Genomic DNA, 14,258 nt, shown 5'->3' with positions numbered 1-14,258 from the left:
ATCATCTCTTAGGTGTAGTTGTAGAATTTGCAACCTACTTTATTTTGTGCTGTGTTTTTCTTCCCATGGTGTGATGTTTGGAATCTGAGAAATGAGTGTCAAGCATCCAAATACGCTTTTTATACTATTTCCTCATCCTTAGAAACCCTTAATACTACCTATTTATGCAAAGCAGTGATCAGATCATACATTTCCTTAGTCAAGTTTTAATTCAAGTTTTCAATTACCGTTTTAACTATCTCTTCCTTGTATTTCTGAATACCAATCAGGCTTCACCACACTGTGTTGGGACCCTAACCACTCTCCGAGTGAGTGAGCGAGTGAACAGGCTTGGTTAGTGTGGCTGGGTGTCTTGGCTGGCCAGAAAACCTGGGCTTCCTAATTTTAAATATTTACTATGACATCTTAGAATGTTCTTGGAGTTACTTGTTTTGATAGTTAATTGAAACAGATATTACCATATATTTTAGCTTAAAATTATTCATTTTTTAAATGTTAAAATATAGACTATTCCTGAATAATATTTCATGTAAAAAGAGAGCTCTCCAGGAGTTATTACAATACACAAAATATAGGAATATCTTCTTAGAATCAAGTATTTGATTATTTTTGATTTTTGTGGTGATGATAAAGCATAGCACTTTAATACTCGCGACTTCATTTTGACTGTTTTGTTTTAAAGACGCCTCACCTAGATAACAGTGAGATAAAATTTTGTAACTTAGATAATTCTGCTACAACTTCTCTAATCTTTGAATGGCAGCAGATCATATAAGACTGTACAAATAAGAATAATCTTGAAAAATTGTTTTGTTAGGCTTAAAAAGGTTTACTAAAAAAATCAAAAGTTAATTATATCATTTGAAATAGGACAACTTTTCTGACTGCATAGAAAATGACTAAAAACAAACAAATGAAAAGTATCCATGTTTTTGTGTGCATTGGGATAAATTGTTGGGTGAGATGGATAAAGTGCAAGGTAGGGAGGATGGAGCACTGAGGAAGGAGGAAAGGGAGGTAGCTAATATCTATGATCTCAAATTGTAATTGGTATTTTTCCTTCTACAGGAAGCATTTTCTAAGTTTGCCATGAGGAATACCATTCTGTTTTAAAATAGATTTATGGGGTGTTAATTTTTTCTCCCAAGTCACCTTCTATTTAAGACCAAATGTTTTGTTTATATTTTTTTCCTGTTTTTTTTTTTAATTGAGGTCATAATAGTTTATAACATTGTGAAATGTCGGTTGTACATATTATTTGTCTGTCACCCTATTATGTGCCCCTTTACTCCTTATGCCCGTGCCCAACTCCCTTCCCCTCTGGTAACAACTAATCTGTTCTCTTTGTCCGTGTGTTTGTCTTCCACATATGTGTAAAATCATATGGTGTTTGTGTTTCTCTGTCTGGCTTATTTCACTTAACAGAATATCTCAAGGTCCATCCATGTCTTTGCAAATGGGACAATTTTGTGTTCTTGTGTGGCTGAGTAGTATTCCATTGTATAGATATACCACAGCTTCTTTTTCCATTCATCCATTGATGGACACCTGGGTTGCTTCTACATCTTGGCTATTGTGAATAGCGCTGCAATGAACATGGGGTACATAAATCTCTTTGAATTGTTGATTTCAAGTTCTTTGGATAAATACCCTGTAGTGGGATGGCTGGGTCATATGGTATTTCTATTTTTAATTTTTCGAGACATCTCCATACTGTTTTCCATAGAGGCTGCACCAGTTTGCATTCCCACCAGCAGTGGATGAGGGTTCCCTTTTCTGCACATCCTCCCCGATATTTGTTATTTTTTGTCTTGGTAATTATAGCCATTCCTACAGGTGTAAGGTGATATCTCACTGTAGTTTCGATTTGCATTTCCCTGATAATTAGTGATGTTGAACATCTTTTCCTGTGTCTCTTGGCCATCTGTATATCTTCTTTGGAAAAATGTCTGTTTATATCCTCTGCCCATTCTTTGATCGGGTTGTTTGTTTTTTTGTTGTTCAGTTGTGTGAGTTCTTTATATATTTTGGGTATTAGCGCCTTGTATATATGATTTGCAAATATTTTCTCTCAGTTGGTGGGTTGTCTTTTCATTTTATTCCTGGTTTCCTTTGCCTTGCAGAAGCTCACTAGTCTGATAAAATCCCACTTGTTTGTTTTTTCCTTTATTTCCCTTGCCTGAGTGGCCATGGTATTCAAAAAGATCCTACTAAGACCGATGTCAAAGAGTGTACTTCCCATATTTTCTTCTAGGAGTTTTATGGTTTCACGTTTTACCTTCAAGTCTTTAATGCATTTTGAGTTAATTATTGTGCGTGGTGAAAGATAATGGTCTACTTTCATTCTTTTGCATGTGGTTGTCCAGTTTTCCCAACACCATTTATTGAAGAAACTTTCTGCATTGTATATTCTTAGTTCATTTGTTGAAGATTAGCTGTCCGTAGATGTGTGGTTTTATTTCTGGGTTCTCAATTCTGTTCCATTGATCTGTGTATCTGTTTTTGTACTGGTACCATGCTGTTTTGATTAGTATAGCTTTGTAGTATATTTTGAAGTCGGGGATTGTGATGCCTCCAGGTTTGTTCTTTTTTCTCAGGATTGCTTTAGCAATTCAGGGTCTTGTGTTGCCCCATATGATTTTTGGGATTCTTTGTTCTATTTCTGTGAAGAATGGCATTGAGTTCCTGATTGGTATTGCATTATATCTATAGATTGCTTTAGGTAGTATGGACATTTTAACTATGTTTATTCTTCTAATCCATGTGCATGGAATATCTTTCCATTTCTTTGTGTCATCATTAATTTCTTTCAATAATGTCCTATAGTTTCATTGTATAGATCTTTCACCCCCTTGGTTAAATCTTTTTCCTAGATATTTTATTGTTTTTGTTGCAGTTGTAAATGGGATTGTATTCTTGAGTTCTCATTCTGTTAGATCATTATTAGAGTATAGAAAGGCAACAGATTTTTGTAAGTTGATTTTGTATTCTGCAACTTTTCTGTAGTTGTTGATTATTTCTAATAGTTTTCTGATGGATTCTTTAGAGTTTTCTATATGTATTATCATGTTGTCTGCAAAACAGTGACAGTTTCAGTTCTTTATTGCCAATTTCGATATCTTTTATGTCTTTTTCTTGCCTATTTGCTCTGGCCAAAACCTCCAGTATTATGTTGAATAAGAATGATGAGAGTGGGCACCTTGTCTTGTTCCTATTCTCAGAGGGATGGATTTCAGTTTTTTCCCATTGAGTATGATGTTGGCTGTGGGTCTGTCATATATGGCCTTTATTGTGTTGAGGTACTTTCCTTCTATACCCATTTTTTTGAGAGATTTTTAAATCATAAATGGGTGTTGCGTCTTGTCAAATGCTTTCTCTGCATCTATTGAGATGATCATGTTTTTTATTCCTCATTTTGTTAATGTGGTATAGCACATGGGTTGATTTGAGGATGTTGAACCATTCGTGTGTCCCTGGTATAAATCCCACTTGATCATGGGGTATGATTATTTTGCTGTATTGCTGTATTCAGTTTGCCAATATTTTGTTGAGGAGTTTTGCATTCATGTTCATCAGTGATATTGGCCTGTAATTTCCCTTCTTTGTGTTGTCTTTGTCTGGCTTTGGGATCAGGGTGATGTTGGCCTGGTAAAAATGCGTTAGGAAGTGTTCTTTCTTCTTCAATGTTTTGGAATATTTGAGAAGGATAGGTATTAAATCTTCTTTGAATGTTTGGTAGAATTCTCCAGAGAAGCCATCTGGTCTTGGACTTTTATTTTCTTGGAGGTTTTTCATTCCTGTTTCAATCTCTTTACTTGTGATTGGGCTATTCAGATTCTCTATTTCTTCTTGATTCAGTTTTGGAGGTTGTGGGAATCTAAGAATTTATCCATTTCTTCTAGACACTCTCATTTTTGGCATATAGTTGTTCATAGTATTCTCTTAGAATCCTTTGTATTTTTGTGCTATCTGTTGTAATTTCTGGTCTTTCATTTCTAATTTTATTTATTTGAGCCTTCTCTCTTTTTTTCTTCGTGAGTTTGGCTAAGGGTTTTTCAATTTTGTTTATCTTGTTGAAGAATCAGCCCTTAGTTTCACTTGCTTATGTTTTAAATTAAAATAAGCAGATGTTACAAAAGCATTCTTTTAAAAAGTGTGCTTTTAATCCCAAACAAATCAGTGAGACCTACAAAGATTGGGAGGACCAAACTCTGTCTTTATAATGATGACTTCCTTGCAATTATTAAAGCTAAAGTGGCTCTGACTCTAAGAAGAGAGTTTCTTTCTTTCTTTTTGTTTTTTTGATTGCTAAGCGTGTAGACTACCTCTACTTATTAAACAGTTACTCTAATTTGAGCAGAAAATGTGATATTTTTAATCTTTAAAAATGTATGTATGTAAAAATAATCTATTCTAAAATCTTCTAATCTTCAGATTATGGATTTATATTTCAAAATGAAATTGGGTCTATGGGGCTATTTTGTGATTTGAGAGTTTCTTGGGCCTGATAGTCACTCCTGATTTAGAAACATTATGAGGAAGCAGAAGAGTAACACTAGAATGCTATAAGTCTCCTTGAAATGACTATTCTGTGTATGAATGAGAAGACACTTTTAAAAAAGAATTATTTTGGAATGTCTATTTATTTTAATTTAAAACATGAGCAAAATATTCGATTTTAAATAGAAGTTGATTTGTGGGGGAAAAAAGCATTTGTCTTGAAAAATTTTTCTGGATAATATGTTTTTACTTCTACTTCCCTAAGGCCCTCTTTATTTAATTCTCCCTTTTGAAAGTTGAGTATTTCACTTAAAAATATTCCCTCAGATTTATTTGGACGATGAGTGAAGCATGGTGCGGGATCACACAGGGGAGGCCACACAAACAAATAATGCAAACACGTAAACAACAGAAAGGAGTCATAGTCATGATGCCCTTTAAAAGCATATTAATTTAAACACTAAATATGGGGTCAACCAAAATTAGTACAATTTTTGTATAGTTATATAACTCTACTGGAAAGCAGGGAAGATAAAGGAGTGTAAGGAAGGAAGATAAAAATCATCACGTGCCCTGATAGGAAGGCATTAAATAAAATCTAAAATTGATGAATCAAAAGATAACAGAATATGCATATTATTTAGAAATCTGGTGATGTGTCAATGACAGAAAAAAGGCAGCTAAAATAGTCAAAAGTGGTTACCCTGTGTGAGAGAGACCGGGGGAGAGGTGGGAAAGAATCTCACAGTATTTTTTTAGAAGTCTTTTTAGTACTATTTGCAAAAAAAAAAAAACAAATTGCATCATTGGGAAAAAAGATTTATGGAAAATAATTTGTATGCCATTATTTTATGTCTTAATATATTAATTACTTTACTGGTGTAATTATTGCATTTAAATTGTAAGGTTATGAGGTTTTGTTTTTAAGACTGATGTCCTGAAATATGAAGTCTGCAACTATTTAAAAAATAAAATAATTATAACCTACCATAAAAGTAAAGACCTTGACTAATTTGTGTTAATCTGATTTTTAATGTACTCTGACAGGCACATATATATGCGTGTTCAGCATTCCACAGAGAAATTGGAGACACAAATATAATCAACTGAGAATAAAAGTAAAGTAAATTCAGATATGCATTTTCTTAGTGAATGCTGTGCATTGTTCATTGAATTTAACACATCTGCTGAATTTTCAGAATTATTATCGTCACATAACAGAGACGATTAGTAGTCAAGATAAACATTTCCAAAATTTTTAAGGAAAAATGCTTGATGGCACTAATTTTTTTTAAGCAGCTTTCTCAATGTTTTATGGCTGCTGGAGTTAACAGAAGTAACCATGGAAACTGTCTTACGATGTTTCGTGGTTGAATGGGATTTAAAATATCCATTTTAAAACATAAACACTTTGACAGCTGTGAGAATATTTACATTTCCTCAAACTTTGATTTGATGGCACTGCTTGGAAAAGGGGAAAAATAAACATTAAAACAGAAGCAGTTTTGGATATTCTTGGAATTTTTATGAAATCCTCTAGTACTTTGCTTCATCTTTATAGACTGGCCTACTTTTTGGGAGGTTAGTGAAAGACTAGGAAAACTATAAAATTCCAGGCATCCTGTCCAGGTACGTGGAAATCATCTGTTCCTTTATGTCCCTCATCTCCATTTGAACAAAAGCAATGTGAGCATTTTGGGGAGGGAGACAATGATCACGATGGCGACAAGGGGAGTATGCAGGAGCACACCTGAAGAGGCAAATGGCAAATGTAAAGGTCTGAGGAGGGAATTACGTTATTTGCAGAAGCACGAGGATATCAGTGTGAATGAAATGGAGTGAGGGATGAGGAAACCGTCATTAGATGAGAGATGAAGAGTATACTAGTCAAAGTTCTCAGAGAAACAGAACCTATTATCTATCTATCTATCTGTCTACCTACCTACCTACCTACCTACCCTCTTTCAAAGGAGATTTATTATGTGAAATTGGCTCACGTGATTAGAGAGCTGAGAAGTCCCATGATCTGCCGTCTGCAAGCTGGAGATCCAAGAATGCCGGTGTGTAAATCAGTCTGAGTCCAAAGGCTGAACCAGGGGAGCTAATGATGTGCATCCCAGTCTGAGAGCAGGAGAAGATGAGATGTCCCACCTCAAGCAGTGAGTCAGGAGAAAAATAGGGGTAAATTCCTCCTACCTTTTGTTCTATTCAGGCTTTCAATGGATTGGATGATGCCTGCCCACACTGGGCAGGGCAATCTACTCTACTGAGTCTATAGATTCAGATGCTAATCTCATCTGGAAACTCACAGACACATGTAGAAATAATGTTTAATATGGGCACCCTGTGGCTGGTCAAGTGGACACATAAGATTAACCATCACAGGGGCTGGCCCGGTGACCAAGTGTTTAAGTTTGTGTGCTCTGCCTAGGCGGCCCAGGGTTTCAGCGTTTGGATCCTAGGTGTGGACCTAGCACTGCTTATCAGGCCATGCTGGGGTGGCGTCCCACATAGCAGAGCCAGAAGGACCTACTGCTAGATATACAATTAGGTACTGGGGGACTTTGGGGAGAAGAAGAAAATAATAAATAAATAAAAAGATTAACCATCACAAGGGGTGAGTAGGGTCCTGATTCTGTTACAGTCCATGGAAAATTGGATTTGAAAGTCATCGGAAGATGTTGAGCAGGGAAGGAAATGTTCTGACACAAGTATTTTAAGTGTCATGACCACATCTGTGTAGAGAAGAGACCACACTGAAGGAATAAAGAGAGAAGGAACACCATGTAGGAGGGCATTCCAGGAATCTAGGAGAGTGATGACCAAAGTGACATTATGAAGTCTGAATGAATGGTAGAGATGGTGAGAAATGGTCAGGTTTACCACGTGATGTGTAGGTTGACTCAAGAGAATTTGCTAACGAATTAGACGTGAGACCTGAGGGAAAGAGATGAATCAACGTTATTTCTTAACTTTTGGCCTGAGCTGTGGTGGTTTCTTTTACTAAGAAGGAGAAGGCTCGGGGAACAGCAGCTTTGGGGGATCGATGAACCAAGGGCTCTGTCTTGGATACATTAATTTTGATATGCCTATTAAATATGTCCCAGAAGAGAAATTGATTTGACAGTAAAATGTAAGCATCTGGGGCTCAGGTGAGGGCCTGGGGCAAAAGACAAACATAAGCCATTAGCTCATAGATGGTATCTGAAACCATGGACCTGAATGGAGTCACCTGGAGTGATTCTGCAGAGGCATGTATACAGACAAAAGAAGGGAGCCAAGTAATAAACTATATCCAGTGATGCTGGGGGTGAGAATGGATTGATGTCTGAACATTGATAATTGTGCTTGGGAATATGAGGTAGTTGGTGATTTCAACAGAAGTTAAATGATGGAGAAGAAATCTAGATTGGAGTAGAATAAAGAGAGATTGGACAATGAGGAGTTAGCAAGCATCTTTTTGGGGAGTTTTCTGTGAAGTAATGCTTATAAATATCTTATAGCCAACAAATATCCTGTAGCCAATGTATAGTCCACAGAGGGTATTGTTTTCTGTTTTTGGAGTAAAATTTGGAAATACATAGATAGTTAGATGTATAATATCACTAACAATTATGTGTTATAAATAATAACAATTATTCTGTATTATGTCCATTTTTAAAAAGTATAACAGGAGAAAATCAAAGTTTAATAGCATGTATACATGGGAGAAACTCAGGAAAACTGAGTAACTCCCTATTATACATTGTTATATAAATTTAATAATATATGTTATATTAAATATAGAACAGAATTATAAATACACTTGTATTTATAACTCTAAAACCTTTGAAATTATATATATGTATGTACATGTGTTATGTATATAGCACACACATCTATATAATCTCACAGATTTATTAAAACTATACAATAATTTTGGTTTTGTCAATTTCTCCTTATGTTTTTCTATGTATAGAATTCACAATTCAGCACATTTTACCTGTAAACTTCATAAATGTTACTCTAGTGTTTTCTAATTTTTGACACTTTAGTTTTTGTTTTTTAAAGCCTCAGTGCACCGTCGTGTATCCTAGCTGTTCCTTCAGTTCTCTGTGTAAGTCACCGCCACGGTATGACAACTGGCAGGCAGATGGGGTGGTTCCATGACTGGGAAGCGAACCTGGACCTGGGTGGTGAGCCTGCTGGCTCTTAACCACCAGAACACCAGGACTGGCTGTAGACACTTCAGTGTGATGTCTAATGTCCTGCTCCCTGCACGCCGGGGCCTTTGGGCTCCAATATTGGGTCCTGGGTTGGTCCCCTGGAACTCCGAATCCTTTGCTTTCCTGGCAGGGAGGGAAAGAAGCCTTGAATCATATGTTCATCACATATGGACCATGGCTAACCAGAAGTGGTGCCTCGGAAAACTCCCGCCACCTCTGCCCAACTCTTCTGGAGTCACCAGGATAGCCTGGCGGCCTGCAGCCTCCCTGCTCCCTTGCTGACTGGGAAGTGCATCACTATCCCAAATGTCCTCAGACCCCTGCTTACCACTCCTGAGGTTTCTAAAGTCCATTCTCTCTTCTAGTGAATAACAGTGAGAATCTCAGCGTTTTACTGACCCTGCCATCCCCCCATCAGAAAAAAGTTGGTTTCATGCTTTCCCCTTCCTCTCTGCTGAACATTTTTCTGCATGGGACAGCAGGTTCATTCTTTCGATGTCTCATGATCTGAGTTGTCATTCTTGTTCTTTATATGTTAATGCAAGGCAAATGACTTTCGAAAGCATTTAAGTTTTACTTGTAAGACTGTTATCTTTCTTCAAAATCCTATTTGGGTTGTCTTCCAAGCATATTTACCAGCGTGTGTTCATGTGGTTATATGTTTTTGTAATTTTGTGAAGTACACTATTTTTGTATTCTACTAAAGAGGGACCCAATACTGTATAAGCTTCAGGCTCCGTAAAATCTGGAAATGCTCTTGGATATTTTAGGTCGAAAGATTTTTCTCCTTTCCTTCCCACCCTCATTCCTTCTTTGCCTCTCTCCCTTTTTCTTTCTCTCCCTGCTTTGTTCCTTCCCCTTTTCCTCCTCTTCCTCTTCCTCCTCTTTCTTAAACTCCTGCCTCAACAATCCTAAATGTCCTTGAGAAAAATGGAAAGCTCTAGGAGAAGAAAGCAATAACAATGAGAAAAACTTTCTAGCTAAAATTTACTGAGCATTTGCCAGGAGCCAGAAACTGTTTACACAAATTAACAGTCTGTATGGTGGGTGCTATGATTAGCCGCACTTTACAGACAAAGAAATCTAGGCACAGAGAGGTTAAACCACTTGCCCAATGTTACACAGAATGGGTGGAGGTGACAGAAGAGTTGTTGGCCTACACAGGGCCCTTGGGCAGTTTTAGGAAAGCGCCCTACCTCTGAGTTCAGGGATTACAGAAGCACCCCTTAGGGGGCATGGCACGCTTCTTCACTTTAACAAGAGGCACCCCCTTCCATGATCATGTGCCTCCCCATCTTGGAGTGTGCTGGTAGGCCAGCAGCAGAGAGTGAATGCCAGGCTTCTCCTGCCTGTTTGCCCTGGGTTCTTTGAGCAGCACATAAACTGCACAAGCACATACAGTGGCCTTAGATTTAAGTACAATGAAATGTAAAAGACAATGCATGTTAACACTCTTACATTAAAAGTACTATCCTGGAAATCCACAAGGAATTTACTAAAAAATCTACTAGAAAGAACAAAATGTTTCAGAAAGGTCTTTATATCCAATATAAATACAGATTATAAGCCAATACTATTTCAATACAAGAGCAATAATCATAACATTTAATAAATAAAAATCTTCTCATTAGCCATTAATGTCCAGAAATATTCTTGACCAAAAAAAGTGCCTCAACCAGAATATATTTGAACTGTGTGATAATACTTGAAAGAGATAACATGAGCATTTGAATATATTCATGACTATTTAATACTTCTGGTTGGGAATGATGTGGGCTTGGTGAGCTGAGAAGTCGAAAGAAAGATTTCTTAGACTCTCAAGGTCTGGCAGTAGTGCTCTTTTATTCAGAGAATAGTGTGGAATAGCATGGGGACAGGACCCATGGGCAGTAAGAGCTGCTGCAAACATGGGTTGAGGGTAGGGCTAAATTTAAGGCATAGGTATGTGAGTTATCTCTTTACAACACAAAGGAAAGAATATGTAAAAAGAGTTGTTAAAATGGCATCAGTGCATGTGGGGTCTGGTTATTGGGTGGTCCTATAATTTTTAGATAAGAATCAAACTGGATTAAGTAAATGGCTGAAGCCACCACCTTAAATATTATTTTTAGCTAGAGACAAAGGAGGATGTTGGGGTTACAGGGGGAGTGGATCATGGGAGCTTACCACACAAGTACAGTAAACAAGATGCAGATTTAAGTCCTTGCCTTTGGCACTGATTAAGAGTTTCTAGAGATAAGGTCATTCCCCCTTCTTCCTGGTACAGAGAGGGAGACACCTTTACAGATGGAGATTTCCTTTACAATGTAAATGTCTCTTAACAAAGGGCAAGCAAATTCTCCTCCTCAGAGCCTCCTTCCCCCTGCGGTTTTTAAAAGTAACCAGCCTAAGATAATCCTCATCAGGGAAGATTATGTATTTTAGAGGTAACATTTTCTCCCAAATTAAAATTTGTAATATATTCAAACAGATATACATCACAATTAGAAGACTAAATTCATAAAAATTAGCAAATAAGTGTTTTAAAAATATTAAAAACTTATTAAAATTATTATTAAAATATTAAAACCTATCAATATTTTAGACTATATTAGGTATATTATGTTGAGAAAAATCAAATCACAGGATAATCACAAGATAACTAAAATAAAGTATTTTTCAAATCCTAGTCCATTCTAAGCTTGGGAGTGATAAAAACATGTCACAGAAGAAAACATAGTCTACATGGATAATTTAAAGCTTTTAATCATAACAATATTATAATGAGAAAAATTTAAAAAAATTAAAGTTTCCATCAAATATTAAAAACAGTAATGTTTTATTATATGTAGCACTAATTGAATCTGAAAGATAAAATGGGTAAAGAATATAATTCCCAAAAGATATACATAATTTATAAACTTTATATCAAAAAAGTTTCACCCGTGGGGGAAGAGACTGGTCAGCGAAGGATACTCTTCCCTTTGGTTAAAGATGGAAGGATGCGCAGTGGGTAAACCCCATGCTGGCTCTGAGAAAGTTTTGCCCTCTACATGCTTTGCCCCCTGCTCATCACAAGGATTATTTGGAGAGCCCAACGTTCAATAGCAGTGAAACTCAAATTCCTCTTTGTATGCAAAATTCCTTTCCAAAACACCAAGTTCGCGATTGTCAAGCTGGCGGTAAAACTTTCTGTGGCTGCTTGCAATAAGGATTGTCCTCACTTCTCTTGTACTGCCGGAAAAAATGCTCTGCTCCGCGCCTCCCAATCAGAGCCGGCTTGCCTGAATTTTGTGCCGTGCAGGAGATAAGCAGGACACGGTGAGATAAGAAGTGTCTAAATAGGATTAGTGTCCTTAATCAGGGCTAATCAATCATTTCAAGTGGAAAATTCATTTGGATTTGGCTGACTAAGTGTGCACTGACAGTAGATTGCAGAATAATACTGCAAACAGTTATATTTTTAAGATGCTCTAAGATCCCCACAAATCGCTAATTTATTTTTTTTCCTTCTGAACTCTTCTTTTCTAATCATAAAGATTTAATCCTCCTAATCTCCCTCTCCACCGAACTCCCAGAATGGCTCTTATAATCATTTACACTGTGTTGAACTGACTAATTTTTTTAATGGAGTTTCTTTCACAACTTGAAATAGCTAAGTTTAGTGAGAGTTCAGCAGGCCTGGATATGTCATGTGTACCCCATTCTAAGATTTGTTTAGGAGTGCGGGGTAAGCATCTCCATACTTATTCTACCCTGCGGTTTATCAGCACAGCCAAGTTTGACAAAGAACATGAAATTGTCGGTGTTATTCAGGATCTATTTTTAGCTGATCTATTGATTTTGAGCACAGATAGTCAACTGTCCATTAGTGAGAGGAAGCCATTAGTGACGTTAAGGCTATGGCACCAGCCAGATGCTAAGAGAACCGAGATTGTTGCTGGCCAGCAAGTCAACTCCCAGGCGAGTAGGCTTACTCATTCAAAGACATTAGCCAACTGCAGGGGGCTGCAATGGCAGACATGATTACTTCCAATTCCTATCCAGGTTTATGTTTTACTATTCAAGGTAAAGTTAATTACAATGAATAATTCTTGACAATGGGATCTTCTTTCAACACTAATTTCAGGCTTAAAGAAAATGGACACGTCAATGCCTGTGTGTGTATGTGTTGTGTTTGTGTGTAAGCGAGCGTTGTTTGTCATCTTCCTAGAAGGTGCCTAGATTATTAAAGAAAATTTGACATTTTTTTAATAGCTAATATTTTGATTGCTTACTCTAAATCAGGTACCATATTAAAGTACTTTGTACATTATACCTCATTTTCCCCTTAAATTTAATAAGATTTAATGTAAACCTTGGGGCTTAGGTTAAAAGTGTCGTGCAACTCCACAATTCAAAATGGAGGAGATAGGTCTTAATACAATACATGTGAGGGAAGAAAAGGATTTTAGCTGATTATAATCTTAGTACAAGCCATCTACTTCTGTGGTTGCTCAGAAAATGAACATATAGCTGTATTAATAGCATAACAACTGAAACACAAGAAATTATAGTGCAGATGAGACCCGCTCGAAGCATGAGTTCACTTTTGCTTATATGTTCTGAAAGAGTGATTGGCAAATTGCAACCCATCCAGGTGAAGGCAACTATAATAGTGAGTGGGCTACAAGCCACATCATATGATGAAAGTTCCAGAAACTTTGGAATTTAGCTGGAGACAAGAATACATAGGAGTGGTACACTAGTTGATAATTGTCTTTAAGTTTATTCAGCTGGCCTTGACACAGGGACTGTGTTCCTGGAAAGAAAGTGTTGACTGAATCCGTGCTAGAAGGGTTGCAATAGCATGGTCCATGTGGACTCGATGGCTATTCAATTGCACTAGAACGAATTAGTGTAAAGACCGTGAATTTCCCAATGCTCTGCAGTACCATCTCCACTCTAGAAGAAGTGTCCCGATAGTCAAGTGGTTGGTTCTGGCCTCTGTTCTCTTGCACAGTCTGTTGTTATAGCTTCATGCCAAGATTGTATCACCTTAATTACTTCACTTTATAATTAGACTTGATATCTGATAAAGTTCTCAAATCTTCTTCTTTCACATCAAATCATAGCTATTCTTATTCCTTGAATCTCCATATAAAGCTGGGAATCAGATCGTCAATTTCCAGAAAAGAAGATTTAGGATTCTGATTAGAATTCCATTATCAAAATATTGATTTGAGGAAAATTGACATCTTTTCAATATTGAGTCTTCCATTTCATGAATAAGTTTGTCTTTCTATTAATTTAAATCTTTTAAATTTTCTCTCAGTAACATTTATAGTTTTCTTAAAATAGGACTTGATATCTTTTGTTAGAATTATCTGTAGGAATTTCACATTTTGAGGCTATTATAAATTGTATCTCTTTAAAAAATTTCATATTTGACTGACTTAATGCTATCATATGGAAATGCAACTGATTTTGGTATATTGACCTCACATCTAGCACCTTGTTAAACTCTCTTGTTAATCCAAATAATTCATCTATAACTTTCTATGTTTTCCCTATAGATAGTCTTATCATCTGTGA

General features: G+C 36.6%; 1 protein-coding gene across 4 annotated transcripts in view; it reads left to right on the top strand.

Moving 5' to 3' along the window:
- The window catches only part of CNBD1 (cyclic nucleotide binding domain containing 1), a 409,712-nt gene that overhangs the window by 100,392 nt on the left and 295,062 nt on the right, over positions 1 to 14,258 (top strand). The window lies entirely within an intron of this gene.

Source organism: Equus przewalskii, chromosome 8, assembly GCF_037783145.1.
Source record: "Equus przewalskii isolate Varuska chromosome 8, EquPr2, whole genome shotgun sequence".
In the NCBI taxonomy this organism is placed as follows: domain Eukaryota; kingdom Metazoa; phylum Chordata; class Mammalia; order Perissodactyla; family Equidae; genus Equus; species Equus przewalskii.
Note: the sequence above shows the minus strand (reverse complement) of the source record. Positions and strands in the feature narration are given on the sequence as shown.